Raw genomic sequence first — 21,223 nt, forward strand, 5'->3', positions numbered from 1 at the left:
GCCCTTTGATCTTCAGTGATCCTCTATTTTTACCCTCTACAGTTTTAAAAAAATTGTTTTGAAATAACTTTAAACTTATAGAGAAGTTGCAAAAAATAGTAATAGTTGAGCAAGTCCCTTACCCAGCCTCCACTAACATTAATATCTTGCATGACAATAGCACAATGATCAAAACTAAGAAATTACATTGGGATAATACAAATAAACTAATGACTTTATTTGAATTTCACCAATTTTTCCACTAAAGTCTGTCCTAGCATCCAATCAAGGACCTCAAATCTCATTTAGATGTCACTGCTGCTTGATTCTGTGACATTTCCTTAATCTTTTTTTGTCTCTCATGACCTTGACCCTTTTAAAGAGTACTGGTCAATTAGTTTGTAAAACGTCCTTCAATTTGGGTTTGTCTGATGTTTTCTCATGATGAGACTGAGGTCATGCATTTATGATAAGAATACCTCAAAAATGACATACTCTTCTCAGTTCACCATATGATGTCAGATGTCATGTTCTGGTAATGTTGATCTGAAGTGGTGTCTACTGACTTTCTTCAATGAAAAGGTATCATATCTCCCTTTATAATTAATAATTATATGGGGGGAGATACTTTGAGACTATGCAAATATCTCACTCATTTCTCCTCAAACTTTTGCCCACTAATTTTAGAAACCATTGGTGAATATTGCCTGCAATAATAATAATTATATTATTCTTTTAAAAAATTTACCTTTATTATTGAAAGTTATACAGATATACCCCTTTTACCCTCATTGACCTCTTTTAGCTCATTCTCTTCCCACTCCCTAGGCCTTCACCATACTATTTGTGACAATGGGTTATGCATATATGTATATAAGTTCTTGGGTTAATCATTTCTCACCCACTCACTTAACCTCCACCTTCCCTCTGAGATTCCTCAGTCTGTTCCATGTTTCTATGTCTCTGGATCTGTTTTGTTCATCAGCTTATTTTGTTCTTTAGATTCCACATGTGAGTGAGATCAATTATTCTAATAGTAATTTTCAATTTCCCTTATTCCATCTACATTATTGATTGAAATTTTTCTGTAAGAAGAGCTGTCCCTTCTCCACTTATTAATTCAATTATTTATTGGTATAGTTATGGACTTATGAATGTTTTAATTCTAGGATTATAATCCAGTACTCTCATTATTTATCTTCTTGCTCATATTGTCCCAGTGTTAGCCAGTGAGAGTTCTTTCATGCCTTTTGATTTGCCTCCATCCTTTATGGACCTTCACCTACTTTTTAGCACTATGAGATAATACAGACTCATGTTTTCTCTACCTCAGCTATGAAATCAATTGCTTCTCCAAGGAGCCCTGGTTCCTTTTATTGGAGAATGATGATTAGAACCTAAGATCTGGGTGGTAGGTATGCTCATTACTACTGGGGTGTTGCTGCATCCAGGCCTCCTCAGAAGACAAGGCTAGGAAATATACTAACCCATGCACGCACACACACATCTGTATTTATTTCTGTCTGTCTGTCTATATATTAAAACAAAACATGAATTCATACTAGTACCTCCAATTCCAAACCAAAATCTCAGGACTGTTCAATTAACTCCCCCTTTTCCCTTATTTTTAACTGCTTTTTCTGACAGCAAGAAACTTGCCTTTCTTATCTACAATATATTTGCCTATTTGCTCAATTCTAATAAAAAACATACAGTCACCAAGTTGTTAACTGATGCCCCCTGTAGGACCACACCTTCTATTTTGACTCTACATTGCTTTTTGCAAGCCTCTCTCAATCAGGTTCTCTCCATGTGGTGGCCCCAGCATCTTTGAGTTTACATTCTCCTAATAACCCTTTTTAAAAAATATATATATTTTATTGATTTTTTACAGAGAGGAAGGGAGAGGGATAGAGAGTTAGAAACATCGATAAGAAACACTGATTAGCTGCCTCCTGCACACCCCCTACTGGGGATGTGCCTGCAACCAACGTACATGCCCTTGAGCGGAATCGAACCTGGGACCCTTGAGTCCGCAGGCCGACGCTCTATCCACTGAGACAAACCAGTTAGGGCTCTCGTAATAACTCTTAAAGAAGATGCTTCTTTTTCTTTCCTGGGAGTTCCAGGAAAAGTTCCAAGACGGGTTCTTACTGGACTGATGGGGTTCAATGGTCACCCTTGATCCATTTACTGTGGCCAGAGGAATGGAACAACTTGGCTGGTCATGCCCAAGAAACGTGCCCACCCCTGAGACTGGGAGGCGGTGACTGTCCTACTCAATCCACGGGGAATAGTGTATACAAGGGATGGTTTTCCAAAGGAAAATAATTCTGGGCATGTTAAACCTACTCAAGCCCACCCGTGCCAGCCAGTGGAGCAGTATGCCCATAATTGAGAGGCATCAATCGGGATGACCACAAAAAGGTGAATTTTTAAAAGTGTACGTAGAGTTGATAGGGAAAGGAACATTGCTCCCATTTAACAAGAGTTATTCCCAGGCTTGACCTAATTTAAGAGGAAATAAAGAGAAGCTTGGTAACTTGAATGCTTTTTGTCCAAATTCATGCAGAAACGACGATATGGCTTCTAAGCTCTGTTTGGTTTCAGCAGGTCAGTCCACCCGGGATTTGGGCAGCTGCTACCTTGTAGCCAGGACTCCCCCTTGAGATTGGAGGGGCCCGTTGGGCCTTGAGCTGCTGCCCGCAGATTTGAGATCACTTTTTATGATACTAATCAAATGGCTACAGCTTAAAGCTTCTCTACAGTAGAAAAACTTCGAAATTCAATCTGCTCTTGCAAGATTGGAAAGCCACAGAAAACCTAAGTAAGAGGGAGAGGTTATTTTTAGATGTAGCGTTAACAATTAACTATTTAGTCTTGGGCTGTTAATGTATTCGAAATTTTTCAGGACAGACTTCTTTGGGGTTGTACTTGGTCTGATCTCACACCCTAAAAAGAAACCAGCTGAGAGAGAGAGAGAGAGAGAGAGAGAGAGAGAGAGAGAGAGAGAGAGAGAGAGAGAGAGTGTCCCAGGGACAAATGTGGGCTCTGTTAGCCTCGTTCTAGGCAGGGCTACTATTTCCCTTGGTTTGCTTAGTAACCATTCTGCCAACTATCTCTCCCTCTTTTACAGCCTTCTATCTAATTAATACTTCGCTTACACAGAAAGAAACTTCTTTAGTTAAACATGGCATTTCATTCATCTAGCATTCTGCTAAAAATCACATTTTAACAAGACTTTGCATCTCCTAGCCTCTTTTAAAAGTCATTTATCTTTAAAGGGGCTTGTCCCTTCTCGCCTCTGAGTAGTTAGAACGCACCAACCATAGACCACAATAGTTTTTATGCAGCTACTCGGTGGTTTAATCACAATGCAAAAGCAACATTGCTAATCTGGACAATCTACATGGATGACAACTCATGGAAATAGCTATTAATTAACACCATAATTGTCACTTACACGTTGCCAACATTAAAATAGGCAATTGTTACTTCTATGAGGCTTTGTACTTTTCCCCTTCTTCTCTTCACAGGGCTTAAATATAGGGCAGGGGCCAAGATTGAAACGTTTAAACTGATGACCAAGTTCATTGTTGGTTTAATCATTAGATCATCTTTCCTTTGGGTTGTACAGAAATGAAAACAGTGGTGTTCGTCATAAAATTTCACTGCAGGCGTGGTGGGTCAACTGTGCTTTGGCTCTGAAATCTACAGCATCAAATGTGTTGCCAGGTCTATATTCTCTTTAATAGGGGCCATTGTAGACAGAGTGTGACATGTGAGTTCTCTCCTATTTTGTTCCATCAAGATCGTGTCAAAGAAAAGCCAGCCTCTACATGAAGGTAAAGTCCATTTTTGCTAAAGCAGCTGAAAAGAATTTAGTCCAGCATCATCAAGATAATAGCCTCAGTGTCCTCCTCTCTACGCTGTTTCAACATAGCACACCCCACCTCCCGCTTTTGTGAGTGTGTGGCCAAAAGTACAGAAGGAAAAGAATCCGATTCCGTGGAGGAAGGGCATTGTGAAGATCAAAAGTGCCACGACCACCGTCCGTGTTGCATAGCTCTCACCTGGCAGAAGACAGGCATCAGGTGGAAAGCATTTCCTGGTCATGCAGCAACTACATGAACTGCCTAAAGCCTGGCCAGCATGGCTCAGTGGTTGACCTAAGAACCAAGAGGTCACAGTTCGAGTCCCAATCAGGGCACATGCCTGGGAATCAATGATTTTCTCTCATTATTGATGTTTCTATCTCTTTCTTCCTCTCCCTTCCTCTCTGAAATCAATATATATATATATTGATCATATTATATGTATTTGTATTATATAAAGAACTGCAAAAAAGCCACAATTCCAACTCACAATAGGGCACAAGTCACTACATGGTGCACAATCACACTCCATGAATCAAGCCCTGGAACTAGCTAAAATAGGAACTAGGACATAAATCCACGGGCTCTTTGGCATTGGGACAATTCATCTGTGTGTCATCAGGTGGTACTTCTCCATTTGAAGACAAAGTTTGACTTGGAACTTGCAAGGAGCCCACTCCCTCTTGGGGGATCAGTGGAATGGAGTGGAGAGAAAACAGGCTTTCCAGCCAGACCCCAGGATTGGAACATCAGTGCTGTGAGTTACTACTAGAATTGGCCAGGTTCCTTTCTTGGATCTTTTTTAAAATTTTTTATCTTCACTTGAGGACATGTTGTTTTTTAAATTGATTTTTAGAGAGAGAACGCGATAGAGAAACATCGATCTGTTGCCTCTTGCACATGCCATGACCAGGGATAGAACCCGCAAACTTTTGGTGTATGGGATGATGCACCAACCAGCTGAGCCACTCTGCTAGGGCCTTTCTTGGATCTTTAATTTTTTACCTCTAAAGTGATGAGAGCAATTCCATCTTTCAGGGGTATGGAGGATTAAGTATGCTGGTACATGTAAAGTATGAGGTACATTGTTGGTGCTTACACCAGGTGTCTGGCTACTATTAACTTAAAGAAACAACAACAAAGACACTTTTACCTAAAAGTATTTGTTAATGGAATAGATTTGCTCTTATGATCTTAATGAAAGGGCATTTAAATTCTTTAAAAAATTTTTAAAAAGTCATCAATTAGTGTTTACCTTTTCTTTATTATTTTTAAACTTTATATCTATTGTTTACACTATTACAGATGTCCCCATTCCCCACCCCCTTTGCCCACCTCAGTGTTTACGCTTTAAAAGCCGCTTTTAAAATCCAGTGGGCTGTGATTATTTCTGTACATGATAACTTCATTAATTACCAACTTCTGGATCAGGCTTTTCTGTGCAGCTCGGTAGGTGCTGTTTGTAAGTGAGCCAGCTTTGCAAATAAACCGACATGTACAGGTGGCATTTAATAATAGTATAGCACACATCCTTTGTCTTCCCGCGTGGTTACATCATTTGCTGTTGATAGTATAGCCAGCATTCCTGTGATACTCATTAGCAATCATGTCTTGCTCGGAGGAGATATGGTTCCTCTCTTCATGCCCATTGGCTTAGGTCATGGGGGGCACTTTTTAGGTGCCAAGGAACAGGGTTTCCAATTATTTAATGTTTTGCATATTTTCCTTCTCTAAATGCCTCCCTTACGCCAGCCCACCCTTGTGCTTGTCACTGGCTGCTTCGGTGATCCTAGACGTGTGCCTGCTTCTCCAGCCGTGCGGGAGACACGCTTCACCTTGGGGCCCCGCCCTTCAAAGGTTGCGTTTGCTGCACGAAGAACAGTTGACTCTGCCCATAGGGAACGTCTCATTGCACCCCTTTTCCACGCCATCTGTCTGACCTGGACCCATTCCAAACGCTCCGGCTTTGCTGGCAGAATGATCTTCCTGCTACAGAAGTTTTGTAATCTACTAATTGACAGGGTAAGGAAAATTTATATTTGGGTTACAGCTGAAAAGTTGGATGTTTCTTTGATGGGGATTTAAATACTGACATATGCTGCATTGGTTTTTGATTTTAGGCATTCCCATTTGTGCATGATCACGCACGCTCCCCTGTGTTCTCTGCCTCATTGAGAATATGGCATCCTTTGGAGAAGAACATCAATATGATCTACCAGGGAATTATCCTCTACTTAGTTTACTCATTAAGCAATGATTTTATTATTATTATCTCTTTGTAGTATGAGACAGATGGCAAAGAAGGAGTTTGCTTTATTGAACAAGATGCAGTCTCGGGCATGGCCGATCTCCCTGAATGGTTAATACCTTCAGTAATCATTCTGTCTAGTAAGTATCTTTACTTTTGTGCAAGGCCTGGTCCTACACTCAGCTCTCAATTTAAGTGCGAAGTTGTTATCAATCCTCTTTTTGTACACGTGAGCTGAGGGCAGAAGGATGCCAGAGAAGGAAATACCATGAAAATCGTGCTATTCAAGTTGACATTTGTGGTTGTCCTCATCTTGGAATTGTGTTTTAAAACCCAGTGTGGATTAGCTCCCCATCAGTGAGTGTGGTCATGCTCACTGATCCAGACCCGCACCCCTGGAACACAGTCCTCTCTGCACGGAAGCTACATGCATGTGCCGGGGGTAGTGCATACGTGTGGTATGATGCTGTGCCTTGGTCTCCATGGGCCCCTCTCCCATGCAGCCCCCTCAGCTTGCCCTGAACAATGCTCTGCATGAGGAAAGATGAGAATAAAAGAGGATTTCTTCCCTACCTTTGAAAACTTCAAAGAAAATGTTCCCAATCTGGTTCTGATGATCCCAGTCTCAGTGCAAAGCATACATAAAGATCTGAAACCCGCACACGGATCGGAAATGGTTTTTGGAAAGTCAGATTTAATCCTACGAGCCAAGTGATCACTACCAACAGAGATCAGGAAAACCCAAAGTCCACAGCAAATTTTAATTTGGCGAATGCATAAAATGTTCAAAAGAGCAGAGGTCTCATTTACATTCCTCCCTCTTATATGGGATTTTCTTCCATATTAGTAATTAAAGGATGCAGGCTCTAGAGCGCAACTATATCACATAATAGCCATCGGGGACACACTAACAACTTCCTTGAAGTAACGCACACTAGGGTGTTTATGGTTCAGTGTCACATAGACTCTCTTTGATCTAAATTAGGATTCATTGGCAAACTCACAATAGGCTCCACATGTACCCCTCTCAACCTCTTTCTTTTAATCATGGAAATTAGAGATGGAAAATACCCATTAAGTCACTTAGTCCACTTCCCTGCCAGGGTGAAATTGTTGCCTGTGATACATGGGTAATGCGTGGTCCAGCTTAAATGTAAATGTCTCAGGGGATAGGTAGGCTCCTGATTTTATAATGTTCCCCTTTCTCTAACAACTCAGAGGGAGAAAAATAGAAAACAGAGGAAGAAATTTCCTTTGCTCCTTCTGGGTTGGAGGTAAATGTCAGTGGGTGAGTGTCAGCTTTCTGGATACCACAGCCCTTGCTCTTAGGACAGTTTCCTCACTCATAAGGTACACAGATTCCACCCCTGTCCCCATCATGTTGTACCGTGTAGCTCCGTGGGACTCTCCAGATTCAGGGACTGCCCCTATAAACTTGGGCAAGCAAGCAGTGCAGATTTGGTGAGGGAGGTGAGGCTCAGCAGAGGAGAAGCTGTCTCTTCAGCTTCCTGGTTGATTGGCTATGAACTGCACAGGCCCTCCTGGCTGGCGTGTGATGTCACTGCTGTGGTGTGAGCTCATGGATGGAACGCTGCCAAGCCTACCCTGGGGAGTGACCAGCTGAGGTCTTTTATGCTTTGAACATTTGGCATCTGAAAGATGAGAAATGTGTGTGTTGCACAATGAATGCTCGCCCTGACTCATGTTCAGCAGCAGAAGACTGTCGCTCAGCATCTGCCCACATCTCCAGCTGTTGAAGTCAGTTAATGGGAAAGAAGCGAAAACCCCATGATGATCTCCCAAGTGGGATCTCCATGAGACGCAGGGCAGTGACTGAGATGAGGCTTCAAAAGGGAAATGCTGGCCCATTACGACATTTGTATTTTGGGTTTGTTTCAGAGGCTTTCTTTTAGTCATTGGTGAGATCGCACCAACTTAGAAAGTCTGATCAGTGGACATTTCAGAGTCGGATACAGATGTGTTAGAGTGTGATTATTCACATATAAGATGGGTTTCATTAAATGGCTAACTTCACTGCAGGTTTCATGAAATAGCTAACTTAATGTATTTGAAGGAGGATCAGGTTTGCAAACTCTGATGTATTTTCAAAGGTCTTCTGAAGATACCTAGTCTGGTTTCTATGAGACAGAAAAGGTCTTTGGGAGTGTCTGCATTAACTGCATTTCCAGAGACATTTTCAGGGCTTCTACAATGTATTTCTGGAATGATTCTTATTTTAAACTAGAGGCTCAGTGCACAAAAACTTGTGCACTCAGGGGGGTCCCTCAGCCTGGCCTGTGCCCTCTCGCAGTCTGGGACCCCTTGGGGGATGTCCACTTGCCAGCGGGGAGTAGGCCTAAGCTGCAGTCGGACATCCTTAGCGCTGCTGAGGAGGCAGGAGAGGCTCCTGCCACCACTGTTGTGCTGGCATCCTTCAGCCTGGCTTGTGGCTGAGCAGAGTTCCCCCTGTGGGAGCACAGTGACCACCAGGGGGCAGCTCCTGCATTGAGCATCTGCCCCCTGAAGTTGTGTCATAGTGACCAGTCATCCCCAGTCGTTCTGCTGTTAGCGTCAATTTGCATATTACCCTTTTATTATATAGGATAGGGGCCTGGTGCATTGGTGGGGGCCGGCTGGTTTGCCCTGAAGGGTGTCCCCGATCAGGGTGGGTGTCACTGGGGTGCCTGGCCAGCCTGGGTGAGGGGCTGATGGCCGTTTTCAGGCTGGCCACGCCCCCCAGGGACCCAAGCTCCCAGCCTCTCCTTTTTTCTTTTCTTTTTTTTTGGCGGGCTGGAAGCAGGTATCTGGGATTTATTTATCTTCTATAATTGAAACTTTGTAGCTTTGAGCGGAGCCCAGGGTCAGCCAGGGCAGGTGGGAAGCTTGGCTTCCTCCAACACCGGGGGCAACCCAAGCCTCCTGCTTGCTCCAGCTCTGTGGCCACTGCCATCTTAGTTGGGTTAATTTGCATACTCACTCCTGATTGGCTGGTGGGCATGGTTTGTGGGTGTAGTGAGTGGCGGAGTGACAGAGTGATGGTTAATTTGCATCTTTCTCTTTTATTAGTGTAGATACTCTGGGATGGTAACAGATAATGGGTCTGGAATAAGGAGGGGAGAAGGGTGGGAGGGAAGAGGTCAGAATCAGTTCTAAGTTGATGGTCTAGAATTTGAATTCTACTGGATGCAGTTCTAATACTGGGGCCTGTACTTTGCTGATGGAAAAGCAGATGCGGCAGAGACTGCTTGTTGTTATCCCCACATCCATTCTCCCGATGTGTAATGCCTGTTTCCCACCCACCCTCAGGCTGTCTCCCAGTAGCCTGGCATGGCGATGTAAGGGAAGTGATGTGGCGCCTCCTGCTGTGTGTAGTTATGAGGCACGCCTGCCCCCTCCTTTCTCTCGCTGCCAGCCTGGGAAGTGGACATGATGGCTGGAGCTCCAGCTGCCATCTTATACCCAGGGATGCAGACCATGTCCTAGAAGTGCCTGAAGGTGGCTGAGTCCCAGATAATTTCCTGGAGATGCCAGCCTAACCCTGAGGAACCTGCCTCTACACTTCTTTGAAAACAACAGAATAAAATTCTGTGTGTTAAAGTCACTGTTTTCTGCACCAAAGCTATCCTGATTCGGTAGATACTTAACATCTTCTTAAAGTCTAAATATCGCAGTCTCAGTCCATAATCATTGCCAGCTCACGTTTATTCCTCTAAACATGATCTTGAAATGTTTGGAGAGATGGGCCCATGGAATAACCCCAAACTTATAGATTCCTAAACATACGATTAGCTCAAATAACCAAATGCACATTGAGAAGGAGTTGTTCAGGTTTGTGTATGTTCTGTTCACAGATGTAGGCAGGTATTCCCTAAAGGATTTAATGAGAACACGGCCCCCAGATAATGTAGTGTGATTGACAACAGAGGGAGGCCAAGGAATAGAGTGAGGGGGAAGTCAGGGCCAGGACAAGGTAGAAATGGACAGGGGTATAGAAAGGCAGGTCCAAACGGGTGAATAGACATGAGACCAGTGTGGTGTGAGGACAAAACACATTAGGATGTGAAGTTAGAAACGGTTTTCATCCTAAAATGAGAGGCATTAGGATTTAGAGCCATTTGTCATGCACTTGTCACTTTTTCTTCCCTTTGCTGTCCCTCCTCCCCCACGTCCAGCAGGAGTCCTGAGGCCACAGCACCTCCTCGGTGGCTTGGTGGCTTGATTGCTCTCCCAGGCTGTGACATCTTGCTTTCCACATGTGTCCAGTTGCATGGATTCCTGCTTTATATCATCCAGGTAAGTACGACCTCACAGAAGGAGGACAGGAGTGTCAAAATATTCCTGTAAAGAAACTGCTGCTTCTGCTCATCATTCTGGTCTTATCTCCAAGGGAAGAAGAACATGGCAAAGCTGGCGCTTCTTGTGCTCCTTGGATGAGCTCCTCGTCCACCCAGGTACTTCATTAAATGTAAATGTAATGACAGTTCAGGCTAGTCGGGGCTGAGAGAAGCTAAAACAGTTTTTAATTGATTAAGAAGGCTCTTTGAAATATGGATTTATATCCTCAGTCATTAGCAATGAACTTGGCCTCTGTGTATACTATGCTCTGAAATATCAGGTAATAATATCTAATCAGGTACATGCATATAATTTATAAATAAATAGATAGATAAATAAACATTTATTAGAGGGTTGTTCTTAAATTGTTCCCTATGGAGATGATGAGATAAACCAAGTTTTAGGACCCTGGTACAGGCTACAAACGCTCAGACTGTATTTGAGCTTCCTAGCAGCTTTAACAAATGAGAATGTGTGTGTGTGTGTGTGTGTGTGTGTGTGTGTGTGTGTGAGAGAGAGAGAGAGAGAGAGAGAGAGAGAGAGAGAGAGAGAGATGGACCATTAGGACATAATTTTTATCCTCAAAAACGACAAGGCATAGTAGTTCCTCAAGGTAAATAAAGCTTTTCTCAGCTTAAAAAAAGTTTTTTATATGGTCTTTCCTATGGGGACTGGACCATATCCCCTCAATGTTTCCCATTGCAGATGCTGCAAGAGTTTCATTTGACTGCGTCACCAAGGATTTTTGATAAATGTTCACAGCACAGTATCTAAATGCAACTCGAGGAAATAAGTTCTGCCAGCGACCAGGACAACACCACCCAGGTACTTCCCTCTCCAGCAGGGCATCTAAATGCCAGGATTGGTCGTAGAACAAGCACGTCCTCTATCATCGTGCTTCCTCCAGAGGGGCTTGGGGTGGAGCTGCTGGCAGCCGGCCTGGTCTATGGCTCTCTGGTGAGGGCTGGAGTGTTCATCACCTGAGGTGCTAGTCAGGGCAGATCCACCTGCTGGGTAAACTAAACAGAGATGCTGTCTTGTTGAGACAACAAAGGAAATGGCCTGACCTGGGTGGAGCACCATCCAACCTGGGCCAAGAGGGTGGTACCCAGGGCAAAGCCACATCTGATACATTGGGCCCAGCTCATATGGGATCCCCAAAGCCAAGTGGAAGTTTGCTCCACTCATGGTCTTGATCGGATTTCAGGCAGCAGAATTCTCGAACGCTTTCAGATCTCAATGACTGCCTTCCCTAACCCTGAGGTGTGTGTTTCTTAGGCCGTCACTGGCTGGTCAGGAACATGAATCCCGGAACCAGGCTATGAGTTTTGAACTCTGGCTCCACCGGGTACTAAATGTGAGATCGTGGGAATTTACCTCTCTTCTCTTTGCCTTCGTTTTCCCATTTGTCAGAACAAATAAATAAAGGATGAGAATAGTATCTCATAACGCTGAGAATTAAATGAGTAAACCACCTGTAACCCACTCAGGACAGTGTCTGGAACCTAGTAAGTGCCCAGTAAATGTTGGCGATTCGACATTATGAGCAGAAGGGCACATAAATGGAAGGACATGCTGGGCTCTGGAACCCGGCTGTCTGAGTCAAACCTTGACTGGCCGTGTCCCACTGTGTGGTCTCCTTGGTTCCTTCTTTGTAACATGGGACTAGGGGGCGTGCAGTGGGGCCCTGGGTCAGTCAGGGTGGACGGCCGGCAGGATGGAGGCGACTTTGGAAGACAGACACAATGAAGAATCCATCCATTGTTGGAATCTGAGCAGATTCCCAAGGACTTAGCCTGGCTGCGTGGGACCCGTCAGAGGGGCATGTTGGGTGATATCTGTTCTGGCCCAGCAAGCGCCTAAGCTAACCTCAGACCCCACTGCTACTGCTGTGGTGTGTCTAGAATCAGATAATGGGAACGTTATGACCCAGAAACATGACGGTATCACAGTGACAGCTCACAGAATGGACCCCTTGACGTCTCCCAGCAGTTCTCCAGCAGCCTGTCACAGGGACTCAGGCCTGTTGGTGAATTATCTTACGCACTGTTCAAGTTTCAGTGTGACGATATTCACTGGATGTGCTTTGGGCACATTTGTATTAATTTTAGGATAAGCTGCTTTTGGACACTCTATGGCCTGACATCAAAATATTAGTAAGGATCTTGTTTTGCAGCAGCAGGTCCACGTGACTGTATATAGAATTCTATTATGTTCAATAACTCTGGTTGGAGGAAAAACAAACAAACAAACAAACAAACAAACAAACAAACAAACAAAGACACCCGGTCCTAGGGCTGGCACCGTGCACGCGATGGCATCCAGAATACTGTCAGGGCAGGAGCTGTGCATGGTGAGCAGTGAGTGTTGCCTGTTACTCCTGTAAATGCTGTGTCCATAACTGGGGTCTTTGCAGTGCAAACCTTCAGCTTTCAGGTGGGTTTACATCTGAAGAGCTCAGTTTTTACTGTTACCCTATAACTATTGACGGATGGGTTGATGTTTGGCTTAAATTCAAACCAGGCCCTTCACCCGTTTGCCTGACTTAGCACTGGCATTGGCCCCCTTTCCTTGTGCTGAGTCCCTTCCGTCTGTGCACAGTGATTGCCAGGGCATTGCCTAAACAAGCTATAGCAGCCCACACTTTCCTTTGCGAATTTTTCTTCCGGAGTTTGGTTAACATCTCTGAAGCAGCAAACTCGTGATTTGTTTCACCGTATCCTCCTGAGGGACCCAGCTCTGTCGAAATCCTCTGACCTTCCTTTGGGCTTCCTCCCTCCTCCTGCCTCCCTGCTCCCTCCTCCCTCTCCCCTCTCTCCCTCCTTCCTTTTCCTTGTCTCTCTCCCTCTTCGCTCCCCTCCGTGCTCGTGCTCGATGACATTTTCTCAGAAGTTGCCCAAACTGTGACACTGCTTAGCAGACTGAAAACTTGCAACACAAGCAACGAGAGCTGCTCTTCTTGGTTACACGCTGGGTGTGTTTGTCCCAGCTCCAAGGTGAAGTTTGAAATACATTTGGATGATGTTTTAGGCATCTCCTCGCCCCCTACATTCTACTTGCCAGGTTCTTCATATGCAACAATTATTGGCCTCAACTTGCAAACAGAGCCCCAGGATGGCTTTCCGGCGGGGGCGGGGGGGGGGGGGGCACGTCCTCCGGATCAGTTAGATGTGCTTGTGCTGGTGGCCCAGCTGAGACACCTGGGACCTCATTAAAGATGGGTTGAAGAGGATGCCAAAGGGCTTTTTAAAAATTTAAATCTCCTAAACCACAAAACCCTCATGCTCTGTATCTGCACTATAGTTTGCTGGTATACAATAATATGCATACTGGTTGCTTGAAGGTGGAAATCTGTCTGTGCCCACTGGTAGATTGCCCCTGCCCCAAGCCCTATGCCATGCCCCCCCTCCCCCTGGCTGCTCTGGAACCCACAGGAACCCCCTCATCATGTTCCCATGATCCAGAATATCACACCTGGATTAGGCCAGATGTGAGGTTGAGTTTTGAAGGGCCTCACCATGCTACAGATCTGGCCCTAGCAAGCCTCTGGACTCCGCCATCTGCCCTCTCAGAGTCTCTTTCTTTTTTTTTTTTTTTTTAATATATTTTTTATTGATTAAGATATTACATATGTGTCCTTGTCCCCACGTTACCCTCTACCCCCCCCCCCCCGCTCATGCCCTCACCCCCCCGTTGTCCATGTCCATTGATTAGGCCTATATGCTTGCATATAAGTCCTTTGGTTGATCTTTCCCCCTTACCCCCACCCTCCCCTACCTTCCCTCCAAGTCCCGACAGTCCAATCAATGCCTCTCCGTCTCTGGATCAGTCCTTGTTCATCAGCTTATGTTGTTCATTATATTCCACAAATGAGTGAGATCATGTGGTATTTATCCGCTCTCCAGTTCCATCCATGCTGTGGCAAATGGTAAGAGTTCCTTTTTCTTCTTCCTCTTCTTAAAGAATACCTTTCAGCATTTCAGATAATGCTGGTTTGGTGGTGATAAACTCCTTTAGCTTTTTCTTATCCGTGAAGCTCTTTATCTGACCTTCTATTCTGAATGATAGCTTTGCTGGATAAAGTAATCTTGGTTGCAGGTTCTTGCTATTCATCACTTTGAATATTTCTTGCCAGTCTCTTCTGGCCTGCATGGCTTCTGTTGAGAAATCAGCTGACAGTCGTATGGGTACTCCCTTGTAGGTAACTGACTGTCTTTCTCTTGCTGCTTTTAAGATTCTCTCTTTATCTTTTGCTCTTGGCATTTTAATTATGATGTGTCTTGGTGTGGTCCTCCTTGGATTCCTTTTGTTTGGGGTTCTCTGCGCTTCCTGGACTTGTAAGTCCATTTCTTTCACCAGGTAGGGGAAGTTTTCTGTCATTATTTCTTCAAAAAGGTTTTCAATATCTTGCCCTCTCTCTCCTTCTGGTACCCCTATAATTCTGATGTTGGTACGCTTGAAGTTGTCCCAGTGGTTCCTTACACTATCTTCATATTTTTGGAATCTCTTTTCTTTTTTCTTTTTCGGTTGGGTATTTTTTGTTTCTTTGTATTTCAAATCTTTGACTTGATTCTTGGGATCCTCTTGTCTACTGCTGGATCTCTGTAAATTATTCTTTATTTCAGTCAGTGTATGCTTAATTTCTAGTTGGTCCTTTTTCATGTCCTCCATGGTCTCACTATACTTATTGAGGGATTCATTAAATTTATCGGCGGTTTCCATAAAATTCTTGAAAAACCTTATAAACGTGGCCTTGAACTCTATATCCAATCGTTTGCTTTCCTCCATTTCTGCCATTTGTGACCTGTTTCTTTGTCTCCGCATTTTGGCAGCTTCCCTGTGTTGATAGAGTGGCCCTGTGCGCCAGGTGTCCTGTAGGGCCCAGTAGCTCAGCCTCCCCAGTTACCTGGGGTGGACACTCTTGGTGCACTCTTGGTGCCTTGGTTGTTGTAGAATCACTGGGAGGAATTGACCTCCAGGCCAATTGGCTGTGAGAATCAGCTGTGTCTAAAGTGGGAGAAGTTCTGTGCTGAAGACACCCTTCTGGGGCAAGACTTGCTTCAGTGGGGCTTTGGTGCTCACTGAGTCTGCTCCCTGAGTGTGTCCCTTATGGATCTGAGGAGTTGCAGTCTGGATGGTCCCCCTCTGACCACTGGGTACAGTGGCTCCTGGATCTAAGGAGGTGCTAATTCAGCCTCTGCCTGAAGCCACACAGCAGGAGCCACGAAGAGGCTCAGCTGTGAAGCAATGCAAGCCGCTGCGGGGCCTTGGGCCTTCTCTTGGAAGTTCTGGGTCTGCCTGGCTAGGCTGCAGTTAGGTACATTCACATGCAAAAGCCTCTGCCGCAGCCTGGGTGGGGCGGGGTCTCAGGAATCAAAGGGCGGAGAAAGCAGCTATGGCCGATTCTCCGCCCGGAGTCACGCGTCTCAGTGTCCCGGTAACGGCTGCAAGCACCTCTGAGGGAAAGCCGCCCTCAAGTTCGCCCGCTGCCGGACAGACCAGCCTCTCCCCGTATGAGTCCTGGGTCCCCAGAGACTTCCTGGAACCGGAGTTCAGAGCCGTGGGGAGCTTGTGATTCCAAAAAGACAGCCGCGTCCTCAGGCGCCACCCCCTTCCCTCGTGCGCTTGAGCCGCCGTACCTCTGCACTTCACCTCCGCAGCGCCTCTGGCTCTCAGCGTGCTTTTCTTTCCTTCTAGTTGTAGAATTTACACTCAGCCAGCCTTCCTGTTGTTCTGGATGATGTTTGCTCAGTCCTTTGCGGTAATTTTCAATTGTTGTGTGAGGCGACAATTTCCCGGTGTTTACCTATGCCGCCATCTTAGTTTTCTCCAGAGTCTCTTTCTTGCCCCCTAGCACCCTTGCCCCCTTTACACCTGGATTGGTGAGTGCTCCTGCCACTCACAGAGGCGAGCAGAGGCAAGTTCCTCACCTGCCCTGGCCTCAGACTGTCCACTGCCCACTGCCCACTGCCCACTGCGACATGGAGTTGCTGTGTGAGGTGAGATAAGAAAGTGACTGAGGTTAGCTCTCCTCCTTTCCCCCTGGTCTTTCCTCCCCTTCTCTTCCTCACCATCATCATCATCACCATTCTGCACCCAGGGACTCAGCCTGCCCAGTAGCTATTTACAAAACCCCATTAGGGAGTCAGATGGTAATTACAATGCTAATAGTGCTCCAGTGTGTTCAGAAAGGGCCTGGGGTGGGGGTGGGGGCTGGGGGGGAGAGACCTTCACCCTTCCTGTTTTGACCTACCCACTTCTTGCTGACTCTTGAGGATCATTCAAGGGGGCAAGTGTGTGTTTCCAATTCTCCAGTGACTTCTGGGAAGCAGCTTCTAGTCATTTCATTCCAGAAAGGATGGCTCCCCTAACCTCTTGCCTGTATTTTGTAGTTCCTATCTTTTCTGGGAAGTCTGACCTCAGGGGCATTATTGGGTGATATGGCAGTGGTTCCCAAACTTCTCTACACACTGGAATTGTGTAGATGTTGGCGGCAAAACAACACCAGTTGTTATCAGCGAGTTGGATGTCGGTGAAAGAATTCAGAGCCAAGAACTCAAATTATAAGAGAAAGTTTATTTAGAAACTTACAGAGGTAGTAAAAGTGAGCCGTAGAAGAAATGGGTTCAGGAAACAAATTACAGACACAAAAGAAGGGCGCTTGAAGCTTAGGAGAGGGAAAGGCAAAGATAATGCCTGGCAAGAAGAGCGGGGGTGCGGGAAAGTCTCAGGGTTGCCCCAGAGAAGGAGAGATGTACTGGACCCTTCATCTCAAGGGTTTTAAAGGCTGGGAGTTTAGGGGAAGATCTCAATAGAATATTCATCAGCTTTATGCTGATGTGCCAAGATGAGATTTATTTCCCTGACTTTATCCATCCTTGGGTGTGGTTGGCACAAATGGCACTGATTGGATTTTTGTTACCTGACTCCCTGAGCCAGGTAATTTAAGCTATTTACCCTCTGCTTGGGGAGGAGACGTGTAAACCATTTACTCTTAAGGGTCCTTGGTTTAGGGCAGATAGGATTTTGTGATTTGCTAGATAGCTGCAAACTGCTTGGCCATTTAACTATCTGTCTCAGTTTCCCTGTTCCACTTGTCCTGGCTCACTAGCCTGTCTCAGAATCCCTTGAGCACCTTTAATCCTGGACGTGTTGGGATGTTCCGATTTGATCCGAATAGGGTGCCACCTGAGCAGCTGAAGCTTTAGAATCTCCCCAGGTCTTGTGCTCTCCCTCTCGGGGATGCTGTACAGCAAGCATGTCAATCTCAAAGGCCAAGACGGGCCAAATAAACAAGGTTTAAGTTTATGTGGGCCACAAAAAACCACAAGTTTCAATTTTCATAGAAACATAGATTTATTTCAATAGAGACATGCTGAATACAAAGGGCTAAAATAAATGAGTAATCGTTAACATAAAATAATAGAACATTTTAACAAAAATTAATATTTTTTCTTGAATATTAACTTACCAGACACTGAATAACTGCACATATTAATAAGCATAATGCAAATAAACCTATTTTTCTTGTTCTCCAAAAGCGAAATATTTCCTGTTGCGTACGCCAAACAAGTCAGTACAAAACTAATGACGTGGCAATCGGCTGCTAAAGTATTCACTGCTAGTATTAGTGGAGAGAAATGGTGCGCCTGCACATAAGCCATGTAAGGGAAATGAATGTAACACAATTATAGTAATCAGTCATTAACAAACCTTGTAGTTCATTATTAATAACTAGAGGCCCGATGCACGAAATTTGTGCAAGGGGCTTGCCCCCACCACTGCGGCAGCTGACTCTGCCTCAGTTCCTGCAGCCGCAGCTTTGTCCAGAAGGTCGTCTGGAAGGACGTTCGGTCTAATTAGCATATTACAATATTACACTTTTATTATTATAGATTATGTATGACAGGATATTGTAAAAATTAAGTTATAAAATTTTTATTAAAACATTTCTTACATACTGTTATATTGGTTGGGCCACAAAAATATTTGTTATAGGCCACATGTGGCCCATGGGCGCCAGTTTGACATGCTTGCTGTACCAGATGCCACACACCTCAGAAAAGGAGGATTGTGACCACTGCCATGAGTAGCTCACATGGATCTAGGGAAATGGGGACCTGGGGCCGGTGAGTTCTGGTGAGTTGTCAGACATCATGGCCATTTACCAACCAGAGGGGCAGACAATATGGGGAAAATTGAAAAAAGGAACGAGGAGCAAGGAGAGGGGTGGAGTTTGATTCCCCACCGTGAAGATATTACATTTTATATTATTTTATCAAGAACAGATGTTGGTGTGAGCCAAATTGATTCAAATACCAGAAAATGCCGAATCTTAGATGTACTGAACTCTCTAAGGTTTGGGAAAACTGGAAACTTTACGATCTCTTGATTTCAGCGCTCCATAGGCATAGCAATCTTACCTAAGAAATGTATTATATGAAGCCTATTTTTCCTCTCATAAAACTTAAGGATGAGATGTATGAGGGAAGACAACACAGGGAATATTTTAGGAGAACTAGTAGTAAATTCAAGTTATCCTTGCACAGCTGGGTATGTTCATTGGCCTGACTCCAATAAGTTATAAAGGGAATATGAGCAAATGCAGCTTTTGCTCCTCAAAGTTCATCAAAGTCCAAATCTTTTACAATTCTTTTTATGCGGGCCCTAAAATGTTACTGGACTGAAATAATCTTCCCCTCGACAGCGAAGAATGTCTCACAAGCTGCAGATTAATTGGTCAACTTGACATCCTAGGTTCCCAATAGCTAATTCTGGCCCCCCTTTTTCTAGGATATAGATCTCCTGGGTGATTTATGAGTGGGGGTGATTTAAGGCTCAATTACCCTCCTTTTAACAACTCCTGTAGTGCCTCTTATTCTGAATTGTATATCATTTCCCATTCAGTTCCCTGTGATCCAAATAATTTTCCTCTCTATTTGAACATGCTGACTTCTTCCTTGACTTTAAGGCTCACCTTGAAAGAAAAACGAACACTTATTGATGTTTCATACAAATCAGACATTGCATCAGCTTTTGACATTGGCTCTTTGAAGAAGGTATTATTTTTGCTCCATCCAACTTTTTCATTTTATGGGGCTCAGAGAAGTTAAGGAACTTTGACAATCGAGAGTCCTTATTTTCCTAGTGAGTGGGACAGGGATTCCAGAACACCCGCTTTTTCTGAGCCATATGACGCACATGAGGTTGTCTTCATCAGGCCATTCCTGGCTTCGTCTCGTGGATGACCTGTACATGATTTCATCTGGTCACACCCATCCCATGGCCTTCTTCTTACATTTGGAGAAACAGGAAGAAAGGCAAGAGTTTGATAATACAAAACCAAATTCCATGGGATAGAACCCAGCCACAATGAATGTTGGGTTCTATCCCATGTGAGTTACCTGAGCACAGAGAGCAGGACTTTAGAATTATTATATACTAGGGACACAGTGCATGAATTCGTGCACCTTGAAAGGAACTGTGGGCCTCGAGGTTGCGGTGGGCACAGGGGCAAGTCTCGGCCCATCCTCTGCGCCCCTGCCTGGCCCCTTCTGCCATGGCCCCCGGTCTCCTGTCTGCCGACAGCCCTGCTCCTGCCATTGCCGCTCCCATGCACTGACTGGCGCCGGCCCCACTTGCACCCACTGACGGTGCGGAGCGGTTGGGCCTGGTGCTGTCAGCAGGTGTGAGTGGTGGCTGCTGCCCTGAGGGAAGATCTAGGCCAGCAGCCACTGCTCGCACCCGCTGATGGTGTCAAATAATTGGGACCAGTGCCGGGTGCTGGCAGCGGGTGCGAGCGGTGGCTCCAGTGCTGGCTATGGGTGTGAGGAGGGCCATCACCAGCAGCAGGAGCGAGAGGCGGCTGCTGGCCCCAATCAACCCTCAGAAGCAGGGGGAGGTGGAGAAGCCCTGAGGGGCAATTGGGGCCAGCAGCTGTTGCTCGCTCCCACTGACGGCGTTGATGTATCAGGGCCGGCACCGGCAGCAGGTGTGAGCACTGGGCGGGACGGTGTGTGCGGGGGGGGGGGGGGGGGGGGGTGTTCAGTTACCACCAGAGGCTCACCCTGATGACAGCGACCGGCGCCCCGCCTTGGTCTGGCGCCCCTGCTCACCTGCTCCACCATCCCACTGCGGCTGACGCCCACCATGTTCTGCGCGCACCCCCTGGTGGTCAGCGCATGTCATAGCGACCTGTTGTTCGGTTGTTCTGCCATTGGGTCTATTTGCATATTAGCCTTTTATTACATAGGATGGTAATAGAACATCTTCACTGTAAAATACATTGAATACTGCAACTTCGAAGACTGAATTTAAATAAAGTTTAGGAAGTAAATCTGGAGTTAACAAACAGGGGAGCATATAACCAACCAAGCTCGCTGGATGTGCACAAGGCTAAATCTGTCCGAGAGAGAGACAGTGCCACTGGAAAGGAGGTAAACTAAAACAGGAGTGTGTGGGAGACCAACTGAAAGCCCAGTTCTTCAACCAGGGATATCTTCCTGGTCTGCTAGTTCATGAGAACTTGGGGAGCAGAACATATAAGGCAGGGGCCTCACTTGCAGGAGCTCTAGGTCTAGTTTGACTGTTAGGGCAGCTCAGAAATGTGGATGCAACAGACAGGCTCAGTGATGAGAAGGTGGGAATGGAGAGACCTCAACAGGCTGGACCTTCTCCGTCACCTCCCTTGGCCTTGGGCTTCTCCCTGTAGTCACAGAACATATAGTCAAGTTTCCTTCCAGCTCTAAAGTACAATCATTCTGTGAACAGGACTGGAAAGGGAAGA

At 45.4% G+C, this 21,223-nt stretch overlaps 1 long non-coding RNA gene and 1 pseudogene across 4 annotated transcripts in view; both read left to right on the forward strand.

Annotated features, from left to right (window-relative positions):
• Positions 1-1,998: 1,998 nt before the first annotated feature.
• The window catches only part of LOC118661715, a 50,719-nt gene continuing 31,494 nt past the window's right edge, over positions 1,999-21,223 (forward strand). For 2 of the 4 annotated variants that reach the window (XR_004969443.1, XR_004969442.1), the window contains exons 1-5: positions 1,999-5,876; positions 6,137-6,242; positions 10,275-10,395; positions 10,490-10,553; positions 11,143-11,262. This is a non-coding gene — a long non-coding RNA (uncharacterized LOC118661715). The remainder of the gene's footprint in view (positions 5,877-6,136; positions 6,243-10,274; positions 10,396-10,489; positions 10,554-11,142; positions 11,263-21,223) is intronic. The other 2 variants (XR_004969445.1, XR_004969444.1) reach the window with 2 other exon arrangements.
• Positions 11,272-14,002, forward strand: LOC118661714 (annotated as a pseudogene).

This window comes from Myotis myotis, unplaced genomic scaffold (assembly GCF_014108235.1).
Source record: "Myotis myotis isolate mMyoMyo1 unplaced genomic scaffold, mMyoMyo1.p scaffold_m19_p_8, whole genome shotgun sequence".
NCBI classification, from domain to species: Eukaryota; Metazoa; Chordata; class Mammalia; order Chiroptera; family Vespertilionidae; genus Myotis; species Myotis myotis.